Consider the following 15834-nt stretch of genomic DNA (forward strand, 5'->3'; position numbering starts at 1 on the left):
CATCCACATGAGGAAAACTATCCTACACATAATCTAGAGCTTGCAGCTATAGTCCATGCACTCAAAACCTGGCGACATTACCTCCTCGGTAATCGTTGCGAAATCTTCACCGATCACCAAAGTCTCAAATACATATTCACCTAACCAGATTTGAATCTCAGGCAAAGACGTTGGGTCGAGTTGATCACATATTAGGACCTAGGAATAACTTACACCCCGGGAAAAGCCAACGTCATGGCTGATGCACTAAGTCGTAAATCTTATTGTAACAATCTGATGTTACAACATAGTCAACCACTTCTCCGTGAGGAATTGCGGAAGCTTAGCCTTCACATTGTTCCTCAACAATTCCTTTCTACCTTGGTGGCGAAACCTACCCTTTCGGATCAGATCATCAAAGCTCAGAAGGTAGATCCGGGAATCTCCCGTATCAAGAGAAACATCAAGAAAGGAGTTGCGGATTGTTTCTGCATTCATGATCAAGGTGTCGCGTACTTAGGAAATCGCTTAGTGGTTTCCAAGGTATGAAACCTGAGGCGATTGATTCTTATGGAAGCTCATGAATCTCCTATCACAATTCATCCCAGTAGTACCAAAATGTATCAGGACCTATGCCAGAGGTTCTGGTGGACTAGGATGAAGAGAGAAATTGCTCAGTATAATGCTAGTTGCGACGTCTGTCATCTTGTTAAAGCATAGCATCAACCTTTAGCTATTCCTGAATGGAAATGGGATAAGATCGGTATGGATTTTGTCACCGGTTTTCCCAGGACCAAGAGAGGGAATAATGGTATCTTCATCGTCATTGATCGTCTTTCCAAAGTAGCCCATTTCCTGCCTTTTCAAGAGACTATAACCGCTAGTCATCTAGTAGATCTGTATATCTCTCGAATAGTGTCTCTCATGGTGTTCCATTGGAGATTAACTCAGATCGTGGAAGTCTCTTCACCTCTCGATTTTGGGAAAGTTTCCAAAACACTATGGGGACTCGTCTCTCCTTTAGCACCGCCTTCCACCCTCAATCTAGTGGTCAAGTAGAATGCGTCAATCAAATTCTGGAAGATATGCTCCGTTCTTCTGTTATCTCATTTGGAATGGATTGGGAGAAATGCCTTCCATTTGCCGAATTTGCTTATAACAATAGCTATCAATCTAACTTGGGCAAAGCTCCTTTTAAAGTTCTCTATGGACGAAGGTGTCGAACGCCTCTAAACTGGTCAGAAACCGGGGAAAGACAATTCTTTGGCCCGGACATGATCCAGGAAGCAGAAGAGCAAGTTCTCATTGTTCATGAGAAGTTAAAAACAGCCCAATCTCATCAAAAGAGCCAATATGATCGTTAACATAAGGCCATGACTTTTGAAGTTGAAGAGAAGGCTTACCTTTGGGTTTCTCCTCTGAAGGGAACCCATCGCTTCGGTATCAAAGGAAAATTAGCTCCTTGCTACATTGGTCCCTTTCGCATTCTTGCCAAACAAGGAGAAGTTGCCTACCAATTGGAACTACTTCCGCATCTTTCTAGAGTTCATGATGTCTTCCACATTTCTCAACTCGGGAGTTGCTTCTCGGATCCTATCCGTGGAGTGGACCACGAAACGCTTGATCCTTGCTCAAGCCAAGCGTACCACTCAACACCATAACATCAAGTTTCTCAAGTTTCAATGGTCACACCATTCCGAGAAAGAAGCCACTTGGGAAAGGGAGGATCGTCTTCGACTACCCCACTTTCTTTCCGGCACATACTAAATCTTGGGATGAGATTTTTCTGAGTGGGGGTGAGTTTTCACAACCCTAGTTGGTGCATGCATTAGAGTGGTTGCATCATGTTTACTTTTCACAGAAAGTTGAAATGGGGATGGCAGAAACCCCCAGCACCACCTAACTCAACTAGGGTTACTAAAATACTTTTCCAATGAACCTGAAATGCCCTTCAAAAATGTTGATCATCTTTGCCTTGGTCTAGAACCTCTGACAAAAATGGTACACACTTTGTAGGGCATCATTGGGTCAGTGAACTAAATCATATTCTATTTGCATTTGGGCATTTAAATGCTATATAATATTTTAAATGTCCAAATAATCAAGAACTAAAATGTTTACTGTTGGAAATATTCCAAATAGTGGCCTTGAGCAGTTTCATGATTTTTGAAATAGTTCTGGTATTTTTAATAAAGCCACAAAGTACAGAATGAAATAGAAAACAGAAAATAAAAAGGAAAGGCACTAACCTGGCCAACCTCACCTGGCAGCCCACCTAGCGGCCTAGCGCTGTGCTGGCCCATGGCCAGTCAGCTGCTTCCTCTCGCCAGCCAAGCAGAGAGGTGAGCGTCGGCATGCCCGAGCTCGCCACGCCTCCACCTGCTTGCTGCCGAGCTACTGTATGCATGGATGAACTCCAGCTCGTCGCCTTGACCTCCTCGACACATCATTCGCCCCCTACGCCTCCCTCTCGCTCTCTCCCCACCATGGTCGGCGCCACCGCAGTCGCACCACCGTCGTAGTCGCGGCCACCGTCGCCTCCTCGTCGCCCTGCCGTGTCTAGAAGCTCCGCCACCCTATGCTTCATCGAGCAGATCGAGCCCCGAGCGCTCATTGGCCCCGGAGCCACCGCACCGACCTCGCATCGCCACGCTGTCGCCGGAGATCCACTTTGCCGCCCTGCTCGCTCCAGCTCGTCCCTGACCCCGTAGCCTAGCTCATCGTGACTGCTGTGAGCTACTGCCTCTCCTCCCCCTCTCTGTTCTCGCCGCCGCATGCCGCAGCGACCGCACCAAGCACACCCGCACACGCCGCCGCCTAAGCTCATCGCTGACGTGGCTCCGGCCCCGCAACGTCCTCACCACCATGCCCAATGCACTCACCGCATCGCGTAGGCCTTGTAGGAGCTAGCCCCGAGAATCCATGTGCACTGCGTCGATGATTTCGAGCTCGCTCGAACTCCGGCAGCCACCAAGCTCTTTGTCGGCGTCGTTTCTAGTGACCCCAAGCTCAACCACCACCACCACTCGACACGGCTCGCTCCCAGCTACGCGTAGATGCCCTCCGCCGCCCGTTTGGTCGCCGAAGTACGAAACCCGCACCCTCCGCAGCGTCTGGTCGTGGCCGGCGGCTAAACGCCGGTGATTTGACCCAGTTTGACCAGGTATTTGCCCCCCTGGGTCACTGACATGTGGGCCCTACCCTTTGGTCAAACCTAATTTAGTAATTAAACTAACCCTAATTAGTTAGTTAACTAACTGTGACACTGACCAGTGGGTCCCACTGGTCAGGTTTGACCTAGACGGCACAGTTGACCTGCTGACGCAGTGCTGACACAATGCTGATGCAGTAATGACCTTTTCTGGATTTATTCTTCTTGAGGAAATTCCAGAAAATAGTGCTAACTTCCAAAAATCATAGAAATTAATCTGTAAGTCCAAATGCAAAGATTTATATATGAAAAATGATCAAAAAAATCCAATCTATCCATATGTACTGGTTTCATGCATGTTTAAGCAACTTAACTTTGCTGTTTAGTGCAAAACATGATAAAGCACTATTTAAATTCATAAGATGAGTTTGGGGTTGAACCTTTGGTTCAAAATGGCCCAAACCCATCTGGTTGTAGTTGCATTAGCCCAACACACTCATATTGCCATGTCATATGCATGCATCATATTGTTGCATATTGTCGTGTATTGATTGTGTTACCGGTATGATTCTCTGCGGTAGGTTCTGTTTCGGAGGATTACCATGAATATCCAACTGAAGGAAAGTACCCATCTACCGATCTGTCGGGCAAGCAACCACCATTTGATCATATCGATAAAATCCCACGTTCTCGCTCCTGCTCTCATTTACTGCATTTTAGACAACAATGTTTCAAAATGCTGAGTGTCGCGGTAGTTGAACCCATTTCCTCTGCATGACTTGTCATTGCCAGAGTAACTAGATGAAACCCACTAGCATGTGTAGGAGCTGAATGAGCTATGCTTGTGTTTCCTTCCTTGCTATGCCTGCTATGCTTAGAGTCATGTCAGGTTTGTTCATCTGGGTGATGGGATAGAGTGAAATGATCATGTCGGTGATGACAGTGAAGTGTTGAACACAATTTGGTAAAGGTATCGATGAGAGGCCATGTAGGAGTACATGGTGGGTTGTTTCAATGGAACCATCCCTAAGAACTGAGATCTGTATGTGTGATTTAAGATTCAGCTACTACCATGCATTGGGCTCGAAACCAATGGACCCTCTCGGCTTATTAACCGCCCTTGTCCTTTGTCCAGGAGTTGCAAGTATTTCTGGTGTTTGTAGTATACTGGAGGCCGTGCACAGCACTGGCCCTCGGGGTGGGCTGTGATGCGGTAGGTACATGGCATGGTGTACCGGGCACCCGTTTGGTGTCTCAGGAACCCTGCACACATCATTCAGGGTCGTATGTGGAAACCTCAGCGGACTCCCTGCAGATGGAACCTGGATAGGCAATAAACCTGGACTAGAGACTTGAATGTTTAGTCAGGCCATGGCTGACACCCTCGTTGGGCTTCTGCTTGAAGGATGCCAAGTACATGTAGTGTATACAGCGATAAATGGTAGGAGCGTGTGTGAATAAGTACACCCCTGCAGGGTTAACATCATCTATTCGAATAGCCGCGGCCGCGGTAAAGGACTACTTGGTTGCCTATACAGTTCATAGACAAGTAAATGGAAACTACTAAAAGCCTCAAGACAAGTGTGAGTGCCATGGATGGCCCTTCCGTAGGATGACGGGAGAGGATCCGCGGTAGTGTATGGTTGTGGTGAGTAGTGGACTCGTGTGTGCAAAACATTTACAAGTTGTTGTCTCGTAAGATAGTTTAGCCAAGAGTCAAAGCTGGCTTGCTACAATAAACTCCACTATCCCTTTGTTGATAATGTGCATGTATGTAGGATCTGATGTAAGTCTTGCTGAGTTCCTTTGTACGCATGTTTGCTTAATTACTGTTGCAGAAGATAATGCCGCCCCTTCTGAAAGGGTTTTATGTAGACCTCGACGTTAATGAGTAGCTTGATGCCCAGGTGGTGATCCTGAGCATGTGAAGGACCCTTGTAGATAGTTAGGCTTCCTCAAACCTTTTTGCTTTCCAGTTGTCTGTAGTCAGACAAGCTGCTTCCGCTTGTGCTTGTATGCTTGTATGACTTGAATGTCGGGTCATGTGACCCCTATCTGTATGAATTATATGTATGGCTCTCTAGAGCCTTTTAAATAAAGTACTTGAGTTGTAGAGCTTTGTTGTGATGCCATGTTGTATTTGCACATATCGAGCATATTGTGTGTATGATTGAAATGCTTGCTATGTGTGGGATCTGACTACCTAGTTGTTTATCCTTGGTAGCCTCTCTTACCGGGAAATGTCTCCTAGTGCTTCCACTGAGCCTTGGTAGCTTTCTACTGCTCCGAAGCACTTAGGCTGGCCGGCATGTGTGCTTCTTCGTTCCTGTGTCTGTCCCTTCGGGGAAATGTCTCGTGTTGTTCCTTTAAGTCCTTGTAGCTTGCTACGACTTGTGTTCATACGTTGTTGATCGACATGTTCGTTGATGGGTCATGTATACATGTCCCTGTAAGTTAGCACCACTTTGGGTTCACGACTAGTCAGGTCAGCCCGGGTTCTTTGTCATATGGATGCTAGCGACACCATCATATACGTGTGCCAAAAGGCGCAAACGGTCCCAAGCCAGGTAAGGTGGCTCCCGTGGGAATACCGTGCGTGAGGCTGCAAAGTGATATGATGTGTTACATGCTAGATTGATGTGGCTTAGAATCGGGGTCCTCACAGCTGAAGAATGTCGGGGTAGCAGAAGGCGCGCGTTATCGAAGTCGCTCCTCATGAGCCACCCTGGCCCTGAGCCTTGGGAGGCTCTAGGGGTCCTTTGGGCTCGTGAGGATCCATCTCCATCTCCGCCGGGATCGCCCAGTGCCTAGCCTCCTGAGTCGCTAGGACATCCCGCATGTGGTGCTGAGATGCAATAGCTGTGCTCAGCAAGCCGAAGGGCATGCAAACATAGCTGTGAGGGCGGCCCTCGCACCGGCCGACATGGGACGTCCAGAAGAGCTCCTGAGACGCGGCCCTGTTGACCCTGGGATGTCGATGCAGACACAGAACTCCTCGCCCTCACCAGGGCAAGGAGTCACGCCTGGTGGTGGGGAGCAATCACCCTGCAGAGCTCTTGCCTCTTGAATTTCCTTGACTGCCTTGTTGATGAATTCCTGAGCACCTAGTGCCTCACGCCCTGTGCTCTCTCCTCGGAAGCATGCACTGAAGCATGCCTCCACATGGTACCCGAATGCCTCCCTCGTGACGCTGGCAAGGTCAGAGGCCCTCCAGAGGAGAGCCCCCAAGCCCAACCTAAGGGGGGCACTGGGCACGCCTTCCTATGCGATGGGCGAAGGCGCCCCGACCACAGATGCGAGGCTCAATGCGGTACCGTCAGATGCTGCCTCCTCCTAAGATCCCTGGCCCAGCAGCTACTTGTTTATCTTGGGGGCGAACTCAAGAGGGAGGACGACGTCGTCGTCTTCAGGGTTCTTGACTGCTGCAGCCTGGTAGGCGCGCTCAAGAGAGCACACTGCATCCTTTTCTTCATAAGTGACTGTGATGATGTCGCCGCTCCCTCGCATTTTGAGGATGTTGTAGCCGTGGTGCGTCGCCGCAATGAACTTGGCTAGAGCTGGGTACCCCAAGATGGTGTTGTATGACAGGCGAATATCGGTGACGTCGAAGTCGATGAGATCGGTGTGGTAGTTGTCGCGCTTGCCGAAGGTGACAGGGAGGTGGACTTTCCCGATTGGATGCGTGGAGCCACCGGTCACTCCTGAGAAGGGCTTGGTAGGCTGGAGCTAGTAGTATGGCACTTGGATCCTGTTGAACATCCGAATAGAGAGAACATTGAGCCCCGCTCCGGCGTTGATGAGTGTCTTGGTGATGAGCACGTTGTTGATGATGGGTGAGCAGAGCATTGGGAGCACGCCAGCTGTGGCCACGCACTTGAGCTGGTCGGAGGAGTTGAAGGTGATGGTGTACTTGCACCACCTAAGCGGGTGTGTCGCCTCAAGCTTGGGGAGGACTGCGTTCACCTCGCGTGCAAACTGCTTGAAGGCGTCATGAGAGGCTGGGGCCTGGGAGCCGCCCAAGATGCAGGTGATGGCGCGACGCTCTTGGAAGTCCCCACCCCCTCGTCTTGGTGGTGGTCTTCGTTCCTTCTTGACGGTGGAGGCAGCGGATGAAGACCAGCGTTGCCCTGAGGCCAATCCTCGTGAGGTTGATCCCTCCAGGTGCCCTCACAGGGTTGGCCTTGCCAACGGTCCTCCCGAGGTTGGTCGCGCCACTCCTGACGATGGTCGCGGCCATCCCAGCGTCCTCCACCTCGACCACCTCCACGGCCGTAGCCCTAATTGTTTTGCTCGGGGCAATGACCGAGGCACCCATCGCGGAGGGCCCCGAGCTCCTGACAGTCATTGGTGTTGTGGCTGTTGAAAGCACAAGTGCTCCTTGGGCGATTTTGGTAATTAATGTCAACTATCTCTTGTTGGACTAATACTTCTACCTAGTATATTTCAGATAAGTTCAGCATTGGAGTGGCATGGACATGGACAAGAGGATGTGGAACCCCTTCAAGATGCTAAGGACAAATATTGGCAAAAGCTCAAGACTCTACATTTTCATTTTAGTGATCCAAGATCACATTGAGTCCATAGGAAAGTCAATACTATTAAAAGGGGATGAGGTGTTGCTTAATGGCTTGCTTGCTCAAAGTGCTTAGTGATATGCTCCAAAGCCCTCAACCACTTTCTCATATCCACACATGTCCTAAACCTAAAAGTCAAACTCGGCCGCACCGATTTGATCTATCCGGCGCCACCGAGTTCATCTGATACAGCCACTGCCAAACCCTAATCAATTCATTCTCACCGATGGGATATTGGTCTCACTGAGACGGGCTTGCAAATTCTCTGTGACCTATTGCAACAATTTCGGTCTCACCGAGTTTGTTCAGTTGGTCCCACCGAGTTTGCTTAACCAATACTTAGTTTGCTTATTACCAAAATTGGTCCCACCGAGTTTGAGTAATCGGTCAAACCGAGTTGAGGTTTTACCCTAACCCTTGCACATCGCCCCACCGAGTTGACCTTGTCGGTCCCACCGAAAACTCTGACGTTCACATTTTAACCCTAATCGGGCTGACCGAGTTTTACCATTCGGTCCCACGGAGTTTGGGAATCTGTGTGTAACGGCTAGATTTTGTGTGGAGGCTATATATACCCCTCCACCCATTCTTCATTCATGAGGAGAGCCATCAGAACATGCCTACACTTCCAGCATTCATTTTTTTAGAGAGAACCACCTACTGTTGTGTTGAGACCAAGATATTCCATTCCAACCACAAGAATCTTGATCTCTAGCCTTCCCTAAGTTTCTTTCCACTCAAATCATCTTTCCACCATAGCTAAATCTGTGAGAGAGAGTTGAGTGTTGGGGAGACTATCATTTGAAGCACAAGAGCAAGGAGTTCATCATCAACACACCATCTATTACCTTTTGGAGAGTAGTGTCTCCTAGATTGGTTAGGTGTCACTTGGGAGCCTCCGTCAAGATTGTGGAGTTGACCAAGGAGTTTGTAAGGGCAAGGAGATTGCCTACTTCATGAAGATCTACCCTAGTGAAGCAAGTCCTTCGTGGGCGATGGACATGGTGGGATAGACAAGGTTGCTTCTTCGTGGACCCTTTGTGTGTGGATCCCTCCATGGACTCGCGTAACCGTTACCCTTCATGGGTTGAAGTCTCCACCAACGTGGATGTACGATAGCACCACCTATCGGAACCACGCCAAAAATCTCCGTGTCTCCAATTGCGTTTGCATACTCCAATCCCATCCCTTTACTTTCTTGCAAGTTGCATGCTTTACTTTCCGCTGCTCATATACTCTTTGCATGCTTGCTTGAACTGTATTGTGTATGCTTAAAATTGTGTTAATCTACCACCTCAACTTGAAAAACTTAAAAACTGCCACCTTTATTTGTTGAGGGTCTAATCACCCCCCCCCCCCTCTAGACACCTCTTCTTGATCCTTTCAGCTGTGCATGTTGTGGAAGACATAGTACAGACGGCTGCCCTGGGATGACTCAGGGTGATCGCAGATGCACTTCACCTCTGGTTCAGCTGCGAGCACAACTGGTCCCTTGCGATTCACATCCTTGGCCTTAGCCTTCTTGTCTTCTGGGTTTGCATCGGGGAGCTCGAGGAGGGAGAGGCATCCCTCCTCAGCTCTGGCGCACTTGTTCGCCATGTTGAACATTTCTAGAGTTGTGTAAAGATCTTCGTGTATGGTGAGCTCCTCCTTCATCTTGACATCGCGGACTCCATCAGGAACACTGAGATGATGGCCTCGTCCAACACCTTTGGGATCCTGAGGTGGACGTTGTTGAAGCACTGAATGTACTTCTACAGGGACTCTCCTGGCTGCTGCTTGATGCGTCGTAGGTCACCCGCAGCTGGCGGGCGGTCGCACATGCCTTGGAAGTTGGCGATGAAGCACTCGCGCATCTCGTCCCAGGAGGAGACTGACCCCACAGGGAGGTTCGGGAGCATGCGCCGTCCTTGAGGGCCATGGTGAACCAGTTTGCCATGATTTTCTCATCACCGCTGGCCGCTCGATGCTCAACTCGTAGAGCTGTAGGAACTCGGCGGGGTCGGCGGTGCCGTCGTAGCATGGGGGCAGGTCAGGCTTGAACTTCCCTGGCCAGATGACGTTGCGTAGCTCCGGGGTGGGGGAGCCTGGTCTTGGTGCTCGCGCGCCACCACCATGGGCAGCGCACGGTCTTGATGTGGAGGTGCTGGAAACGCACGCCCATCTTCTTGGGGCCACTGCACCACTTGAGAGCTTGCTTCTTCATGCAAGGGTGCCTGACACTGAGGGTCACGATGCGGTGATGCCTGCCTCGGCTCGACGGTGGCGCCCTGCACTGGAGGTGGAGGCACCCCATGAGCCACGTCGCTCGTGGCAGGCGGAGGCTTAGGCAGTGAGCGGGCTGGCACAGCAGAGTCTCCAGCGGCGCTGACGGGCTCGGTGATGCATTGGAGCCACTCATCGTAGAAGTTGTCGACTGGGCGGTAGCGTAGGAGTTCCCGTGTCATGAGCAGCGCAGCCTGCGCATTCACTCGGCCACGATGTGCGTGGGAGGATGAAGCAGCTGGAATCAGCGATGGAATGGCGGTGCGCCCGTCGTGGCACACGGAAGGGTGCGGTGATGGAGCTTGCTGCTCGTGGCTTGCAAGGCCCGTGGCGGCGTTTGCCGCTGGCGATGGAGGACGGCGAGGAATGTCGTCGCCCGCCAATGCCATCTGAGCGACGCAGGCTGTGACTGCGGCCCGACGCTCAGTGCGAGCCCAACATGCATCAGCCATGGAAGTGCCGGGGTAGCAGTGTATCGATCGACGGAAGAGAAGATACGATGCACCCCTACCTGGCGCCCAAATGTCGGATTTCGGGCTCCGCATACCCTTGAGAGGTTCGAACTCTAGGGTGCGTGTGGAGATCTCAATGTACCCATCCTGCCAACTCGCAATCCTCACAGCCTAGCACGTCGAGCTCGAAGGAAAAGAGATACACGGCAGTTTACCCAGGTTCGGGCCACCTTGCGGTGTAAAATCCTACTCCTGCTTTGTTGTGGATTTGCCTTGAGGGGCTGAGGAAGAACTTGTATATTGGGGAATAACCTCAGGAGCACGTGTTCTTGAGCTCGAGTGAGCTGGTGAGGGTGGAATGGATTCGATCCCCCTCTATGGTGGTGGCTAGGTCCTATTTATAGTGGCTTTGGTCCTCTTACCAAATGTAGGAGGGAAGGGATCCCACAACAGCCAAATTTGAAGGGAGATAACAAGTACATCCTACCCTAACTAAAGTGGTCTTCACCTGCAAAAGCCACTGGTCGTGACACTGCGGTGGGCTCAGTGATGACTTCCGTCCTGACATCCTAGTGGTGTTGGTCTTGTTGCAGCAGAATGGAAACCTTTGGTAGATTCCTCGGGACTCCGCGCCCGCTGCTTGCCTCCTTTGCACTGAAGAGGAAACTGGTACTCTGCGCTCGCTGGCGCCCGCCTAGCGCCTGCCTGGCCTTGGTCGTTAGGGCTCATGTCAGCCGAACCTCGTGAGGTGCACCTTGCATAGGAATCTCCGCTCTTCAGAAGCCAACCTGAGGAGACAGATCCCCTTGGAGGTCTTGGTGTCGTCCACCTCGCGAGGATTGGCCCCTCACGAGGGTCTTGAGTTGTTGATTTTGAAGCTGGACCATACTAGGCCGTCGGTGGAGCCACGCCATGGGCCGCAAGCAGGCAAGTCCAGGTACACCCGTATCCAGAACGCCGACAGTAAAGGCTCTACCTGGCTACGGGGGTACTGCCGCCCGAAATCCGACCCTGGCCAGGAAATGTCGGATTCCGGGTTCCGCAAACCATTGAGAGGTTCGAACTCTGGGGTGCGTGCAAAGATATCAACCTACCCAGCCTACCAACTCGCAACCCTCACAGCCTAGCACGTCGAGCTCGAAGGAAAAGAGACACGACAGTTTACCCAGGTTTGAGCGACCTGGCGGTGTAAAAGCCTACTCCTGCTTTGTGGCGGATTTGCCTCGAGGGGCTGAGGAAGAACTAGTACAGTGGGGAACAGCCTCAGGAGGCGTGTTCTTGAGCTCGACTGAGCTAGTGAGGGTGATGAGGGTGGAATGGATTCAATCCCCCTCTATGGTGGTGGCTAGGTCCTATTTATAGTGGCTTTGGTCCTCTTCCCGAATGTAGGCGGGAAGGGATCCCATCACTGCCAAATTTGAAGGGAGACAACAAGTACATCCTATCCTGACTAAAGCGGTCTTCTCCTACAAAAGCATCTGGTCATGACGCTGTGGTACGCTTGGTGATGACCTCCGTCCTGCCGTCCTGGCGGTCTTGGTCTTTGCACCAGAATGGAAACCTACTGCTCATTCCTCAGGACTCCATGCCCGCTGCTTGCCTCCTCTGCACAAAAGAGGAAACTGGTACGCTGTGCGTGCTGGCGCCCGCCTGGCCTTGGTCGTCATGGCTCACGTTAGCCGAACCTCGCGAGGTGCGCCTTGCATGGAAATCTCTGCTCCTCATGAGCCAGCCTGAGGAGGCCGGTCCTCTTGGAGGTCTTGGTGTCGTTCGCCTCGTGAGGCTTGGCCCCTCGCGAGGGTCTTGAGTTGTTGATGCTGAAGCTGGGCCGCACCAGGCCGTCAGAGGCAAGTTTGGGTACTCCCATATCCAGAACGCCGACAGTAAATGTCGGGTTTCAGATTCCGCAAACCCTTAAGAGGTTTGAACTCTGGGGTGCGTGCGGAGATCTCAACCTACCTAGCCTGCTAACTAGCAACCCTCATAGCCTAGTGCGTTGAGCTCGAAGGAAAAGAGAGACACATCAGTTTACCCAGGTTCGGGCCACCTTGCAGTGTAAAACCCAACTCCTGCTTTGTGGTGGATTTGCCTCGAGATGCAGAGGAAGAACCAGTACAGTGGGGAACAGCCTTAGGAGGTGTGTTCTTGAGCTCGAGTGAGCTGGTGAGGGTGATGAGGGTGGAATGGATTCGATCCCCCTCTATGGTGGTGGCTAGGTCCTATTTATAGTGGCTTTGGTACTCTTCCAAAATGTAGGCGGGAAGGGATCCCATCACTGCCAAATTTGAAGGCAGACAACAAGTATGTCCTATCCTGAGTAAAGCGGTCTTCTCCTACAAAAGCATCTGGTCATGACGCTGTGGTACGCTCGGTGATGACCTCCGTATTGCCGTCCTGGCGGTCTTGGTCTTTGCACCAGAATGGAAACCTACTGCTCATTCCTCGGGACTCCATGCCCATTGCTTGCCTCCTTTGCACAGAAGAGGAAACTTGTACGCTGCGCGTGCTGGCGCCCGCATGGCCTTGGTCATCATGGCTCACGTCAGCCGAACCTCGCGAGGTGCGCCTTGCATGGAAATCTCTGCTCCTCATGAGCCAGCCTGAGGAGGCCAGTCCTCTTGGAGGTCTTGGTGTCGTCCACCTCGTGAGGCTTGGCCCCTCGTGAGGGTCTTGAGTTGTTGATGCTGAAGCTGGGCCGCACCTGGCCGTCAGAGGCAAGTTTGGGTACCCTCGTATCCAGAACGCCGACAGTAAATGTCGGGTTTCAGATTCCGCAAACCCTTGAGAGGTTCGAACTCTGGGGTGCGTGCAGAGATCTCAACCTACCTAGCCTGCCAACTCACAACCATCATAGCCTAGTGCGTTGAGCTCGAAGGAAAAGAGAGACACATCAGTTTACCCAGGTTCGGGCCGCCTTGCAGTGTAAAACCCAACTCCTGCTTTGTGGTGGATTTGCCTCGAGATGCAGATGAAGAACTAGTACAGTGGGGAACAGCCTCAGGAGGTGTGTTCTTGAGCTCGAGTGAGCTGGTGAGGGTGATGAGGGTGGAATGGATTCGATCCCCCTCTATGGTGGTGGCTAGGTCCTATTTATAGTGGCTTTGGTCCTCTTCCAAAATGTAGGCGGGAAGGGATCCCATCACTGCCAAATTTGAAGGGAGACAACAAGTACGTCCTATCCTGACTAAAGCGGTCTTCTCCTACAAAAGCATCTGGTCATGACGCTGTGGTACGCTCGGTGATGACCTCCGTCTTGCCGTCCTGGCGGTCTTGGTCTTTGCACCAGAATGGAAAACTACTGCTCATTCCTCGGGACTCCATGCCCGCTGCTTGCCTCCTTTGCACAGAAGAGGAAACTGGTACGCTGCGCGTGCTTGCGCCCGCATGGCCTTGGTAGTCATAGCTCACGTTAGCCGAACCTCGCGAGGTGCGCCTTGCATGGAAATATCTGCTCCTCATGAGCCAGCCTGAGGAGGCCGGTCCTCTTGGAGGTCTTGGTGTCGTTCGCCTCGTGAGGCTTGGCCCCTCGCGAGGGTCTTGAGTTGTTGATGCTGAAGCTGGGCCGCACCAGGCCGTAAGAGGCAAGTTTGGGTACTCCCGTATCCAGAACGCCGATAGTAAATGTCGGGTTTCAGATTCCGCAAACCCTTAAGAGGTTCGAACTCTGGGGTGCGTGCGGAGATCTCAACCTACCTAGCCTGCTAACTAGCAACCCTCATAGCCTAGTGCGTTGAGCTCGAAGGAAAAGAGAGACACATCAGTTTACCCAGGTTCGGGCCACCTTGCAGTGTAAAACCCAACTCCTGCTTTGTGGTGGATTTGCCTCGAGATGCAGAGGAAGAACCAGTACAGTGGGGAACAGCCTTAGGAGGTGTGTTCTTGAGCTCGAGTGAGCTGGTGAGGGTGATGAGGGTGGAATGGATTGGATCCCCCTCTATGGTGGTGGCTAGGTCCTATTTATAGTGGCTTTGGTCCTCTTCCAAAATGTAGGCGGGAAGGGATCCCATCACTGCCAAATTTGAAGGCAGACAACAAGTATGTCCTATCCTGAGTAAAGCGGTCTTCTCCTACAAAAGCATCTGGTCATGACGCTGTGGTACGCTCGGTGATGACCTCCGTCTTGTCGTCCTGGCGGTCTTGGTCTTTGCACCAGAATGGAAACCTACTGCTCATTCCTCGGGACTCCATGCCCATTGCTTGCCTCCTTTGCACAGAAGAGGAAACTGGTACGCTGCGCATGCTGGCGCCCGCATGGCCTTGGTAATCATGGCTCACGTCAGCCGAACCTTGCGAGGTGCGCCTTGCATGGAAATCTCTGCTCCTCATGAGCCAGCCTGAGGAGGCCAGTCCTCTTAGAGGTCTTGGTGTCGTCCACCTCGTGAGGCTTGGCCCCTCGTGAGGGTCTTGAGTTGTTGATGCTGAAGCTGGGCCGCACCTGGCCGTCAGAGGCAAGTTTGGGTACCCTCGTATCCAGAACGCCGACAGTAAATGTCAGGTTTCGGATTCCGCAAACCCTTGAGAGGTTCGAACTCTGGGGTGCGTGCGGAGATCTCAACCTACCTAGCCTGCCAACTCACAACCCTCATAGCCTAGTGCATTGAGCTCGAAGGAAAAGAGAGACACATCAGTTTACCCAGGTTCGGGCCGCCTTGCAGTGTAAAACCCAACTCCTGCTTTGTGGTGGATTTGCCTCGAGATGCAAATGAAGAACTAGTACAGTGGGGAACAGCCTCAGGAGGTGTGTTCTTGAGCTCGAGTGAGCTGGTGAGGGTGATGAGGGTGGAATGGATTCGATCCCCCTCTATGGTGGTGGCTAGGTCCTATTTATAGTGGCTTTGGTCCTTCTCCAAAATGTAGGCGGGAAGGGATCCCATCACTGCCAAATTTGAAGGGAGACAACAAGTACGTCCTATCCTGGCTAAAGCGGTCTTCTCCTACAAAAGCATCTGGTCATGACGCTGTGGTACGCTCGGTGATGACCTCCGTCTTGCCGTCCTGGCGGTCTTGGTCTTTGCACCAGAATGGAAACCTACTGCTCATTCCTCGGGACTCCATGCCTGCTGCTTGCCTCCTTTGCACAGAAGAGGAAACTGGTACGCTGCGCCTGCTTGCGCCCGCATGGCCTTGGTAGTCATAGCTCACGTTAGCCGAACCTCGCGAGGTGCGCCTTGCATGGAAATCTCTGCTCCTCATGAGCCAGCCTGAGGAGGCCGGTCCTCTTGGAGGTCTTGGTGTCGTCCACCTCGTGAGGCTTGGCCCCTCGCGAGGGTCTTGAGTTGTTGATGCTGAAGCTAGGCCGCACCAGGCCGTCACAGGCAAGTTTGGGTACCCCCGTATCCAGAACACCAACAGTAAATGTCGGGTTTCGGATTCCGCAAACCATTGAGAGGTTCAAACTTTGGGGTGCGTGCGG

This window comes from Triticum dicoccoides, chromosome 2B (assembly GCF_002162155.2).
Source record: "Triticum dicoccoides isolate Atlit2015 ecotype Zavitan chromosome 2B, WEW_v2.0, whole genome shotgun sequence".
Classification (NCBI taxonomy): domain Eukaryota; kingdom Viridiplantae; phylum Streptophyta; class Magnoliopsida; order Poales; family Poaceae; genus Triticum; species Triticum dicoccoides.